The sequence below is a fragment of the Podarcis vaucheri genome (assembly GCF_965113315.1).
Source record: "Podarcis vaucheri genome assembly, chromosome: 16".
Lineage (NCBI taxonomy): Eukaryota > Metazoa > Chordata > Lepidosauria > Squamata > Lacertidae > Podarcis > Podarcis vaucheri.
Window position 1 is genome coordinate 2,175,803 of NC_138754.1, and position 12,518 is coordinate 2,188,320.

The 12,518-nt window shown below is 47.3% G+C and overlaps 1 long non-coding RNA gene across 1 annotated transcript in view; it reads left to right on the forward strand.

Annotated features, from left to right (window-relative positions):
* Positions 1-6,047, forward strand: part of LOC309520735 — a 12,754-nt gene extending 6,707 nt beyond the window's left edge. The window contains exon 2 of the long non-coding RNA XR_014214355.1: positions 2,194-6,047. This is a non-coding gene — a long non-coding RNA (uncharacterized lncRNA). The remainder of the gene's footprint in view (positions 1-2,193) is intronic.
* The last annotated feature ends 6,471 nt before the right edge of the window (positions 6,048-12,518 follow it).

Here is a 12,518-nt window from a genome sequence, read left to right on the forward strand (position 1 = left end):
CTTCAGGGGCATAGTTACCCCATTCAGGACCAGGGAGTCCTCCACACCCACCCACCTCCTGTCCCCCAAAAACAGTACTTCTGCCTTGTCAGGATTCAACCTCAATCTGTTAGCCGCCATCCATCCTCCAACGGCCTCCAGGCACTCATACAGGACCTTCACCGCCTTCACTGGTTCTGATTTCAAAAAGAGGTAGAAAACATGTCCAGGGGATGGGAATGATATACCTGTTCTGTATGTGACACAAACCCATCTGCCCAGATGGTTATCACTGAGTTAACAGGCCATGCAGATTGTCTAATTTGTCTTCGTTCAAGATGTGCAGAGATTAGGACTTTTCATATGTAAGTCTTGGTTTCAATGATGGCAGTGGTGGTGATTCCTTCTTAGATTATACCTTGCGCCTTCCTACAAAGGAGCCCAGGGCACAGTGGCGTAGCGTGGGGGGTGCAGGGGGGGCTGGCCGCACCAAGCGCAACATCTGGGGGTTAGGGTTAGGGGGCGCAAATCCACGGGTTAGGGGGCGCAAATTACTTGCCTTGCCCCAGGTGCTGACAACTCATGCCACGCCACTGCCAGGGCAGCCAATATATCAGCAGTAATACAATTGAAAGATAGCCTTCTAAAAAGCGTATAAAACTCCTAAAAGCAAGCATATACTCTCAAACTAATAATTTCAGGGTTGCCAGGGGCAGAAGTCTCAGCAAACAGGCAAGTTTTTCCATTTCCTCCTAAATAACACTGTTGTGTACCAACTTGCTACTAATAGGCTTAAGGTGGACTACAATGACCAGTTGCTGGAATCTGCAAGAGGGAAGAGGGCTTTGGTGTTTGGGTCCTCCTTGGAGATTTCTCACAGGCATCTGGTGGGTCACTGTGAGGACACGATGCTCGGCTAGATGAGCCATTGGCCTGATCCACAAGGATTCCTCATATGTTCTTATGTATGCTAATTTAAGATCTACAACGAGGATAGCTGATGTGGTTTCCCCCAGAGGTTGTTGGGTTCCACCTCTCAGCATTGCTGATAATCACTTGTGCCAAAGGAGTCCGGCAACATCTAGAACCATGTGGGCTCCCTGCGTCAATTAAGGAGATAGAGGAAGAATACGAAAATAGGAAAATTACCAACTCGTTGATACTGGGCCAAAAGCAAAGGCTACAGGGGCTGTGAGAACACTAATTGCCAAAAATTGGGGGGGGGGGGAATGACACCAACAAAAAAAGAATGGCAGGATAATTTACTGGAATATATCAAGCTGGCCAGACTAACAGAGGCAATTATGGGTCAATCCAAGCAAAAATTTCAAAAAGAATGGGGGAAATGTAGAGAATACCTTAAAAAGCAGTGTCCCCAAATTAATACTTGGACTTGTTTTGATTAACTTCTGCAAGATGATTTGCAAGATGACCTGGAAGCAAAGAAACAAAGTGAGGTTTGGCTGAAGGGGGCAGCCTCCTTCCCCTCGCCCTCCCCCCTCCCCCCCCGCCGGGCCTCCATTGTCCTCCCAGGCCAGGGGGGCGGGACGATAGCCAGTCTAACCCAGGTGGGAGCCACTGGGCCAGGTAAGCCCAGCCGGTGTCGCAAACCCTGCCCACCTGCTGGGAAGGGAGGGCGGAAATTGTGATACTTAGGTTTTTAAGTGTTAAAAAAGGAGTAATGATAAACTATGAAAGAGACAGATTACTAGAAATGAAAAAGAAAATTGTGTAAAGGATGCAGGAAGTCAAATGGAAGAAAAGAAGAATGGAAATAGGGTATACATATATTGTTCAGTATTCTTTTGTTTGCTGTTCTTTGTTTTGTTCTTTTTTTGTTTTATTTGTGTGTGGTGTTTGGGAGGGGTTGATTTTGTTGCTGTTCTTTGCTATGTGTTTATGTTGTGAATAAATTCAATTAAAAAAAATATTTTTTTTTTAAAAAAAGAAAAGGCTGCAATCCAAATATTCGTTCGCCTGCAAATAAGTCCACTTGGATAACTTCCAAGGAGGCATCTATGGGATTGTGCTAAAAGGCTGCAACTCTTCAGAGACTTTCCTAGGAGTCTCTTTCCATAGGGCATGTCTTTGGAGAAATGTAGAACTGCACCACAAAATGAGTGATTATTTGATTTGCAAATGATTGCGTCAGTATCTGGCTATATACAGGACGTTTCCATTGGTCTCTAAAACTGAGCTCCTTCTTCCTTTCAGGTTCTTTGTACCACAACCACCCAGTAAAGAAAGATGGAATTCCTTCACTCGTATCCAGAACTCATCGATGTCTCTGGCCCCATCTTGCTGGACACTGGCACCACTGTCCTGGTCAAGCAGAGCCCAGAATGTCTACCTACCAAGGCTCCTTACTGCGTCCAGCCATCCCACGCCCAGTCCATCCACATCCCGCCTTCTAAATATTTCGACCCCTGCGCGAAGTCATGCCACCCTCGGTGTCTGACCCCCTGCAAGTCCATCTGCGGACCTCAGTCCTGCGGAATATCCCCTTCTAAATGTGTTCCCATCTACGGCGGACCGCAGTGCGTCTCTCCATGCTATCCACTCTGCAGGCGCCCCTGCTTGCCTCAGTGTCTCCCTCCGTGCCGCCCCATCTGTGGGTATCCGTACCAGCCTCAGTGTGGCCCTTGCGGCCCGATCTGTGTGAGACCACAGTGCGTCTCTCCATGCTATCCTATCTACAGAAACCCATGCCTGTCCCCATGCTTGTCTCCATGCCGACCCATCTGTGGCTATCCATGTGCCCCTCAATGTGTGTACCCCAGGCCAGGGATCTGTCTGCAACCAAGCTACCAGTATCCTCAAATCCCCTGCGGGTATCCACCCTGTGGTTACCCGTCCTGCTCTCCGTGTGGGCGGCCATGTCCTTGCGACAGCCTAGATCTCTTTTACGAAGGCTACTAAGGTTCGCATGTCTCTCTCTCTCTCCCCAACCCAACCCCATTCCATTTCAGTATTATTCCCCGGGTTTACTCTGCCATCGCTTGCCTCCCATCTTAATGTGGAGAATCTCAAAACCGAATTTTGCAAGCAGTACACGGTTGCCTCAGTTTGTGCCTCCACTCCCTCCCTAAAGGCTGTTGATGTGCTCCAGGAGCACACCTGTTCATTGATAGCTTCCTGGTGCTTTTTTTAAAAAAAATGAGATCATATAATTGCATCAGGATTCCTCTTTCTCTTGTCTATTGCGTTCAATGCTCAGGTGTTCCTGAATTTATCAATGACCTGTAAGAAGGGGGGAAAAAGGACAAACTTCTTTGTATTTATGGGCATTGCCTTTAGCCTGACAAAGGAGCTAAATTGAAGCACAAGCATGTTGGTTTGTTTATTTAATTAATTTCTATACCGCTTTATATTTTTCATGAGAAATCTCAAAGCGGTTTACAGCATATTAAATTGATAAAACATAAATTGAACCATCTTAAGAAAGTCAAATATAAAAGGTACAGTCAAAGCAACATAGCAGAAAACTAAAACTAATGTTGCTAACTAAAGTTGCAAGGCTCCATGGCAACTTGAAGTTATTCGCACTGCGATCCTATGCCCAGATTCCTGGGAGTAACCTCCCCTTGAACTCAATCAGACCAGAGGGGAGGGCAACCTCCAGCCTACATGCCTAACCAGGTGCTCTAGGGCAGCCTTTCTCAACCTGTGGGTCCCCAGATGTTGTTGAACTACAACTCCCATCACCCCTAGCTAGCAAGGCCAGAGCTCAGGGATGATGGGAGTTGTAGTCCAACAACATCTGGGGGGATCCACAGGTTGAGAACCGCTGCTCTAGGGCTCCCCATCCCAGTCAAGCCATGACTCCCTGTTCTACACCTGGTGCCCTATAGGACATCAAGTGAGGGGCCTCGAATGTTAAACCTCAGAGTCAAGGGGCATTGAAGGCACTGCTTCTCCAGCGCCAGCTACCAGCCAGTTGTTGTGGCTTGGGAAGTGTCACAGGCCTGACATCATTTCCATGTCATTGTGATCATCATGACGTCAGATGATTGGCAGGTGGGCAGCCCATCACACCTATCAAACTTGGCCTGTGTGGAGATCGGGATCTTGGGCTTGAGGTATAGGATTGCACTGTCCAACCGACAAAACCCAGGGAGAAATTTGAATGGGGAAGATTTGGCAAGCACCCCAAATTAAGCAATCAAATGGTAATCTTTGTCTCATGGCATGCTGATCTGGCCAAGAGCCATTTGTCTCAAGTGGTTCCCATCTCTTCTGAAGTGTCCAGTCCTTGAGCTTCTAATTAGGGTTGCCATATTTTGAAGAGCAAAAAAGAGGACACATTTGCCGACTTCTGCTTTCAACTATGGATCGCGATGGTGACACTCATTTTACACAGCCATGAAAAAGAGGACGTGTCCTGGAAAAAAGATGACGTATGGCAACCCTACACACCTTTTAAAACAGCAATGGGTGTGTTCAGAATTATTCCGGATTGAGGGTGGGTGAATTTGTGGTGGGGTAGAGGCCAAGTTTCAGCAGATTCTTTCAGCTCAGGTTTTCTTGCAAAACTCTGGATTCATAAGGTTCTTTCCAGCTAAGTCCTACTCAGAGTAAGCCCATTGAATTAACTGGGTGTGGTCAAGTTATACCCACTGATTTCAATGGGTCTATTATGAGTAGGATTTAGCTGGGTGCAACCCAAATTCTAATATGTTTATTCTGCCACTTTCTCTGCTATAAAGTCTGTGGGTGAGCAGTGAATAAGGATACGCCCAATATCATCTCTGCTACGAACGCCTCCTCCCCACAGAAAGATCAGTGTACAGCTATTTTATCCCATAACTGCTGTCATACTAGAAACCAGTGTGGTGAACTGGCCTCAGGGTGATTTCTTTGATATTCTGTGCTGGTGATGGGTTCAATATTTCAACTGTTCAATGTCTGGTTTCATGATCTTGTTGATGACTGTCTACTCTGAAAGGGCCTGATCCCTTACGGCAATGCTTCTTAAACGGTGGCCCAGGAACCATCAGTGGCATCAGACCACTTTCAGGTAGGGCTTGGGGTCACAACTCATTCTCCCTGCTTAGTGGTGCTATAGACCTTTCATTTAACCAATGGTGGTACCAGAAACTTCTCCACATGGCATGGAATGGAGGTCAGGAGACCGAGAAGCCCAGGGAAAGGGAGGCAAAAATGCAACAGGAGCTTTTGAAAGAAATTAGGCAGGTTAAAGGTTAATGTTTTTAAAATGATGGTGAAGGTGATGATGATAAACTGGGAACATAAAAGAAGGAACTAAGAGAGGGAAACTGTTATAGGCAGAAGAACTGAATGTAAAAGGAAGAGGGATGAATTAAACTGGCAATTTGGTGGGGTATAATTTAAGGGTGAAAGAAGAGGAGGAGACATGATAGGAGATGAGTACAAAATACTTGGGGTGGGTGGGAACTGAAAATATAAAATAAAAGCCTTCTGCACTCAAAGCAGGGGTAGCCAATGATGTTATGAACTACATCTCCCACCATCCCTGACCATGCCAGATGCTGGCTGGGGTCGATGGGAGTTGGAGTCCACAATATTTAGAAGGGACCCAATTGGCTGCCTCTTCCTTGGCGCTTTTGCATCAGCCAGTGATGTCTTATATGTGAAGGCTGAGTCCCAGTAGACCTTCTGAGCCAGGAGGAAAGCATAGTATCCTGGACACAAGGCAATCCTTGTGGCAAATCAACTAGCCAAGAGTGGCTAGATGTCCATCCAGTGTCATGTTTTGAATTGCCAGCTGGTCATGCCAAACTCTACTTCCATCTGCCACCATTTGGTGACCAGCTCCACCCCTGCGCTGCCATTTTGTGACTGGTGGGTCTCATTTTCAACCCTCTGAAGTGGGCCCCAGGGCCAAAAAGTTTGAGAAGACCTGCCTGATGGGTGTCGGACTTGACACAATGATTTTGCTGCTGGTAGATCTCTTGTTCTGTTCAAGAAAAAGACCAACCGTTCCTTGCCTCTTCTGAATGTTTGGGTAGGGTTTGACTGACGATTTGCTGGTGATGGGTCGCTTCTGTTACAAATCTGTGTGCATCAATAAAACCTGTTTCTTCGCATGTCCCGTCTCAAGCAAATTATTTATTTTAAAGTGGGGGAAAGGGCAGCTTACAATGTGTAGCTGCAAAGGAAGCCCCCTTATACCGAATCAGACCCATGGCCCATCTACTTCAGTATTGTCTACACTGGCTGGCAACAGCCCTCTGGGCATTCAACCCTACCTGAGATTGGAACTGGGACAATCTGTATGTTAAGCAGATGTTTCACCACTCATCTATGAACCTTCCATGTAGCATAGGAAGAAATACTCAAGGAGTTGGTGCACAGCAAGGCCAAGGGGCGTGTCTGAAAAATGGGTTTACTGGGGACCATTCCAAGGACCAGGCACAGAGAACTGGAGGGTCTCATTCCCCACCACACACCTGGGGCCGTTCTCCCCCACATCTCTTCTACTTCTTCACCAAAACACCCCTGACCATCTCTTAACATACTCGAGGAAAAACCAACGATCACAACATCTGAATGAATTGCAAATGTTTTATTTCAGCCAAAGCGGGAGGCATGGGGGGGGGCAAATAAATAAAATGGCCCATCAGGCAGATGTCATACAAAAGGAATCGCTTACAAGGTGGAGCACAGAATGCCTTGCAGGTGGGACTAAGATTACTGGATCCCTGAGATATCATCAGAGAAGTGAGCTGCGTGGCAAGGTCTGAAGGGGTCTTATCGGGGTGAGCTTCTTCAATCACAAAGGCTTCCTAGCTACTGTTGGAGAACAGGACGGTCTTGAGCATGACTACTCAAGAGTCAGTCCCACTGTGCTAACTTTCCAAAGTAATTGGGTCTGGGACAAGGACAGACCAGTCTCTCAGTCTCTCCACTTCCTGTTGCTACAGCAACTAGGGATGCTCAATGAGTATGTCATTTTCCCATGCATCTTCTTAAAGGTAAAGGTAAAGGGACCCCTGACCATTAGGTCCAGTCGTCGCCGACTCTGGGGTTGCGGCGCTCATCTCGCTTTATTGGCCGAGAGATCCGGTGTACAGCTTCCGGGTCATGTGGCCAGCAGGACTAAGCCGCTTCTGGCGAACCAGAGCAGCGCACGGAAACGCCGTTTACCTTCCCGCCAGAGCGGTACCTATTTATCTGCTTGCACTCGGACATGCTTTCAAACTGCTAGGTTGGCAGGAGCAGGGACCGAGCAACAGGAGCTCACCCCGTTGTGGGGATTCGAACCGCCGACCTTCTGATCGGCAAGTCCTAGGCTCTGTGGTTTAACCCACAGCGCCACCCATGCATCTTCTTACCCAGTACAAATATTTTTCACAATTTCCCCTAATGCCACACATATTTATATGCTATTTTCACATGTTAGGCACAGTTTTCCTCCAATGTACACACAGCAAAATACAGAGCAGCGCAGATTTTGCGGGAGAATCGTGTTTCAGTAAGGAAGCGACGGCTTTAAAATCCAAACCAAGCTGGAATCGCAACCTGAGGCTGCTCGCATCTTATACAGAGATGGGGAATCAGAATGTAAGCATGGCCCCTGCCGGGTATAGTAATTTTGTCCAGCGTCGTGTTGACCGGCAAGGCTTGAGCGCAATGGCAACTCTCCCTGCTTGCAATTCCCAGCAGCTGGTTATTATTCAGAGACAAACTGCTTCTGGCGGTGGAGGCAGAGCCTAGCTATTGCGGCCAGCAGTGAGGCCAGGGAGAAGGAGAGCAAAAGAAGCAAGGAGCTTAGGAAGCAGGTGCCAGGATTCCTGATAGGTAAGCAGGTGGCTGATGTGGCAAGCAAGCAAGGAATGACTAGATCTTTGGTCCTGCGGCCCCTGAGGAGGTCTCCATCAGTGGCAGCTCTTGGGCTTGGGCTTCTGTTCCTCCTGCTGCTGGTGGTGGTGCTGGTCTGGCTTGGGCTTTCCGCAACTGGGGGGCTTGGCAACGTGATGGGTCTCCGTGCAACAGCCTGGCGGCTTCTGCTGGGGTGGTGGGTGGTGGACCACAGGGGGCACATTGGAGTGCTTCTTCTGTTGCTGTTCCTGGCCGGACATCCTGGAAGGGCTTAGGCAACGCTTTGAAAGAGAGGAGGAGGAAATCTGAATTTTGTTAAGAACGTAGGGAGATCCCTACCAGATCAGGTTGAAGGGGGTCCATCTAGTCCTACTGCCTGTTCTTCTCATAGTGGCCAATTAGATGACCCACTGGGAAGCTCACATAGCCCAATGGAAGCCCAACAGCAACTCCTCCTGTGGTTGCAAGCAAGAGGTATTCAGGAGCTTACTGCCTCTGACGGTGGATGTAGGGGTCAGTCACGGATGCCCTGACCCTCCATGAATTGCTCTAATCCTCTTTTAAAGCCACCCAATTTGGTGGCCATCGCTAAATCTTGTGGGATTTTTATTATGTCTCATCAGGGCCTTCTCAGTGATGGCTCCGACCTGGTGGAATGCTCTGTCCCATGAGACTAGGGCCCTTCAGGATTTAACCTCCTTCCGTCGGGCCTGTAAGACAGAGCTATTCCACCTGGCCTTTCATTTGAATTCAGCCTGATCTTTTATTTCCCTTCCCTTCCCTCCCCCTCCCCTTTTATGAAGACCACCCGCTCTGAGACCCCACAGCTAATTCTCCCCTGGTCTCCTCGCTGGCTCAAGTAGGATCAGTTCTGCCTGATAGCCCTGGGGATTTTCTAATTGATTTTTGAATTTTATTGTTATTCATGTTTTTATACTGTATTTTATGCTGCTTTTACAATTGTTTTAAAGTGTTTTAAATTTGTTGTTAGCCGCCCTGAGCCCAATTTTTGAACAAGAAAGGGCAGGGTATAAATAAAAAATTATTATTATTATTAATAATAATTATTATTATCAATGAACCCCTTTGTAGACCCCCCCCTTTGGAGGTTTTATTTACAATTCAGTGGTATTCAACTCTTGTGAAATAAAAAATAAAGGAGCCCTCAGAAGCTGTCTTATACTGAGCCAGAGCCTTGGTCCGTCTTGCTCTGTACTGTCTATGAAGATTGGCAGAAGCTCACTGGAATTTCAAATCAATAGTCTTTCCCAGTTGATGCTGGGACTTGAACCCAAGACCCTCCGCATGCAAAGCAGATGCTCTCTAGCACTCCCAAGTTGCAAAGCTTCACGAGCTTTGAGGAAATAATTGCAAAGCCATAACAGTAGCAACACGTTTCGTCAAGTGGAAATTAAATGTTCCTCTTGTCTGTGGGATATTCTTCAAACGCCAATCAATTTATCCCATGCCTTCCAACCCCTCTCTACCCGTTTCTTTTGGAAAGACCAATGGAAGATTCTTCCACAACTTTCCACCAGCATGGATTATTCTTTTCATTATCTGGGGTGAGACGGGCTATAAGGCTAAAGTGCCCGTTCTCAATAAGAGGTTTTCAGAACCACCCTGAACTTCACCTCCTACTCTGGTCTTCCACCAGTCTCCTTGGCCCATCCTCATGTCCTCCTAAATCAGCCTTTCTCAACCTGTGGGTCCCCAGATGTTGTTGGACTACCACTCCCATCATCCCTGAGTTCTGGCCTTGCTAGCTAGGGGTGATGGGAGTTGTAGTTCAACAACATCGGGGGACCCACCGGTTGAGAAAGGCTGTCCTAAATGAACTACTTCATTGTTGTCCATGGTGGGATAAAGATTGCGACTGAGTGCACCTGTGAAGTTGAAGCTTGGGAGTTGCTATGGACGCATCTCCAGCAGAGATCTGGCAAATCAAATTTGCCAAACAGTCATGTAGTTCTATAGTAGAGACACAGAACCTGCAGGTCTCCAAAAGTTGCTGAAATCCAACTCCTGACACCACTGACCGTTGGACATGTTGGCTAGGGCTGATGGGATTTGAAGGCCAGCAACATTTGCAAGTCCTGGCTTCTATGCTGCCTGCTTGTAGAACAACATAGGGAATGCCTTGCTTGGCCCTGAATGAGCTGGTGGATTCCAACGGTTGTCAGACTCCAGCTGTTCCTAGACTCCAATTCCCATCATCCCTTGTTGGCCAGGGCTGATGGGAGTTGGTGTCTAGCAGCATCTGATGGTCCACGATTCCACACACACACACACCCCTTGCTGTAGAATAACACAGGGAATTTAAGGACATTAGAATAGCCTTGCTTGGTCAATGGCCTATCTAGTCCACCATCCACACAGTGACCAACTGCCCCCCAAAACCTAGGAATCTAGATAGACTGCCAATGGCCTGGAGGTTCCAGAAGAACTTCAAAAGAGCCCTGGCGCATTGGACCAATGGGCCATCTACTCCAGCACTGGCTACCCAGATGCCTGTCAGAATCCCACAAGCAGCACCTAGGTACCAAAGTCCTCTTTCCCCCTGCAGTTTCCAGCAACTGGTATTCAGAAGCAGAACCAAATTCTGGATTGGCCCCATGTAACCTGATGACCTCCAGATGTTGCTGGACTCCAACTCCCACCACCCCCTGACCAGTGGCTCATGGGAGCTCAAGTCCAGCAACATCCGAAAGGCACCAGATCCTTCCCTTCCCCCACCCTTGTTCTATGGCAGTGGTTCTCAACCTGTGGGTCCCCAGATGCTGTTGGACTACAGCTCCCATCATCCCTGAGCTCTGACCTTGCTAGCTAGGGGTGATGGGAGTTGTAGTTCCACAACATCTGGGGACCCACAGGTGGAGAAAGGCTGTTCTATGGCAAGGAGTTTGAGCCCAGCAGCAGAATCAGTTCCCCCAGAAGTCAATGACTTACCTAGTTCAGTTGAACTGCAGTAGAAATCAGAGAAGGTGACTTGATGGAGTGCAATCAGAAGGAGAGGGCTTTTATAGGAGATCTGGAGTCTCGGCTCCTGGCAATTAATCGCTGAGGGATGCAGATTAGTGTGCCTTGGAGGTCTCATTATCTTGAGTCACCTGACCCTCTCTGCTTTATCTGACTTCTTTACATAATATATTTGCAACCCTCTGGGGCAAATGAATATGCAAACATCTGGCCTATCCCCCGTTGGGAGGTCAGGCTTTTCAAAGTCACGAGCCTCAAAGTCATATCATTAATTATTGTTGTTGGAAAATAATTGACATCATCATTTGGTGCAAAATCAAATTAAGTCTTGATTTTGTGTATCTGAAGAAGTGTGCATGCACACGAAAGCTCATACCAAGAACTACCTTAGTTGGTCTTTAAGGTGCTACTGGAAGGATTTTTTTTTATTTTAAGCTAATGGTGTGTTAGTTACTTTAGGGGTGCATGCCCACCAGATCTGATCTGGGACCCAGTTACACATGAAAGTAGTTCCTATAATTTTCATGTGAACTGGACTTGAATTCAGCTCCCTTTGCAGGTTGTTTTTAATGTGATTCAACTAGTTTTAATTCAATACATTCTATATGTTGGGGTGTCCGACTTTGGTCATTGCATTTTTACCAATCTGAAAAGCAATGGTGTTGTTTAAGCTTAAATATCACAATTGCTCGGGGAAATAACTTTTTTAAAAAATGCTTATATTTGTGTGTGTGTGTGTGTGTGTTTGCTGCTAAATCACATTCAGACCACACATTTAAAGCACTGTGCTGATATTTTAAACCAGGATTCCTCAAACTCAGCCCTCCAGATGTTTTGAGACTACAATTCCCATCATCCCTGACCACTGGTCCTGCTAGCTAGGGATCATGGGAGTTGTAGGCCAAAAACATCTGGCGGGCCAAGCTTGAGGAAGCCAGCTTCAAGCAGCCATGACTTCCAAGGATTCTGGGAGCTGTAGTTTATTAAGGGTGCTGAGGGTTTTTATTCCCCTTACAGAGCTACAGTTCTCAGGGTGGTTTAATGATCAAGCTGAAGGCTGAGGGAAATGCCAAGAACCAGGTGAATGAATTGTAAATTGAACTGTGAAATTAACTGGAATTCCTTTTTAAAGGGGACGAACTTGAACTTTTTGAAGAGGGCGAACAGGAACTAATTGGTTTCTAAGATGAACTTTTGAAGCACTGGTGTGTGGGTGTGTGGGTGAACAAAAGAATAATAAGAATAAGAATAAAATTTTATTTATATCCCGCCCTCCCCAGCCGAAGCCGGGCTCAGGGTGGCTAACAACAATAAAAGTAACACAGCATTCTAAAATCAATTCATTCTAAAATCACTTCAAATCAAATTAATGGCAACCATTGGGCTAGAGTTCTGTGAGGATTACAGAAGGAGGGAGTCAGGCTGTGCCCTGGCCAAAGGCCTGGTGGAACAGCTCCGTCTTGCAGGAAAGATGTCAAGTCCCGCAGGGCCCTGGTCTCTTGGGACAGAGCGTTCCACCAGATTGGGGCCACAGCCGAAAAGGCCCCGGCTCTGGTTGAGGCCAGCCTAACCTCCCTGTGGCCCGGGACCTCCAAGGTGTTTTTGTTTGAAGACCGTAAGGTCCTCCGTGGGACATACCAGGAGAGGTGGTCCCGTAGGCACGAGAGAAGAAGCTGCTGGATCAGACCAATGGCCCATCTTGCCCAGGATCCTGTTCTCACAGTGGCCAATGGGATGTCTTCAGAATTTGCACAATT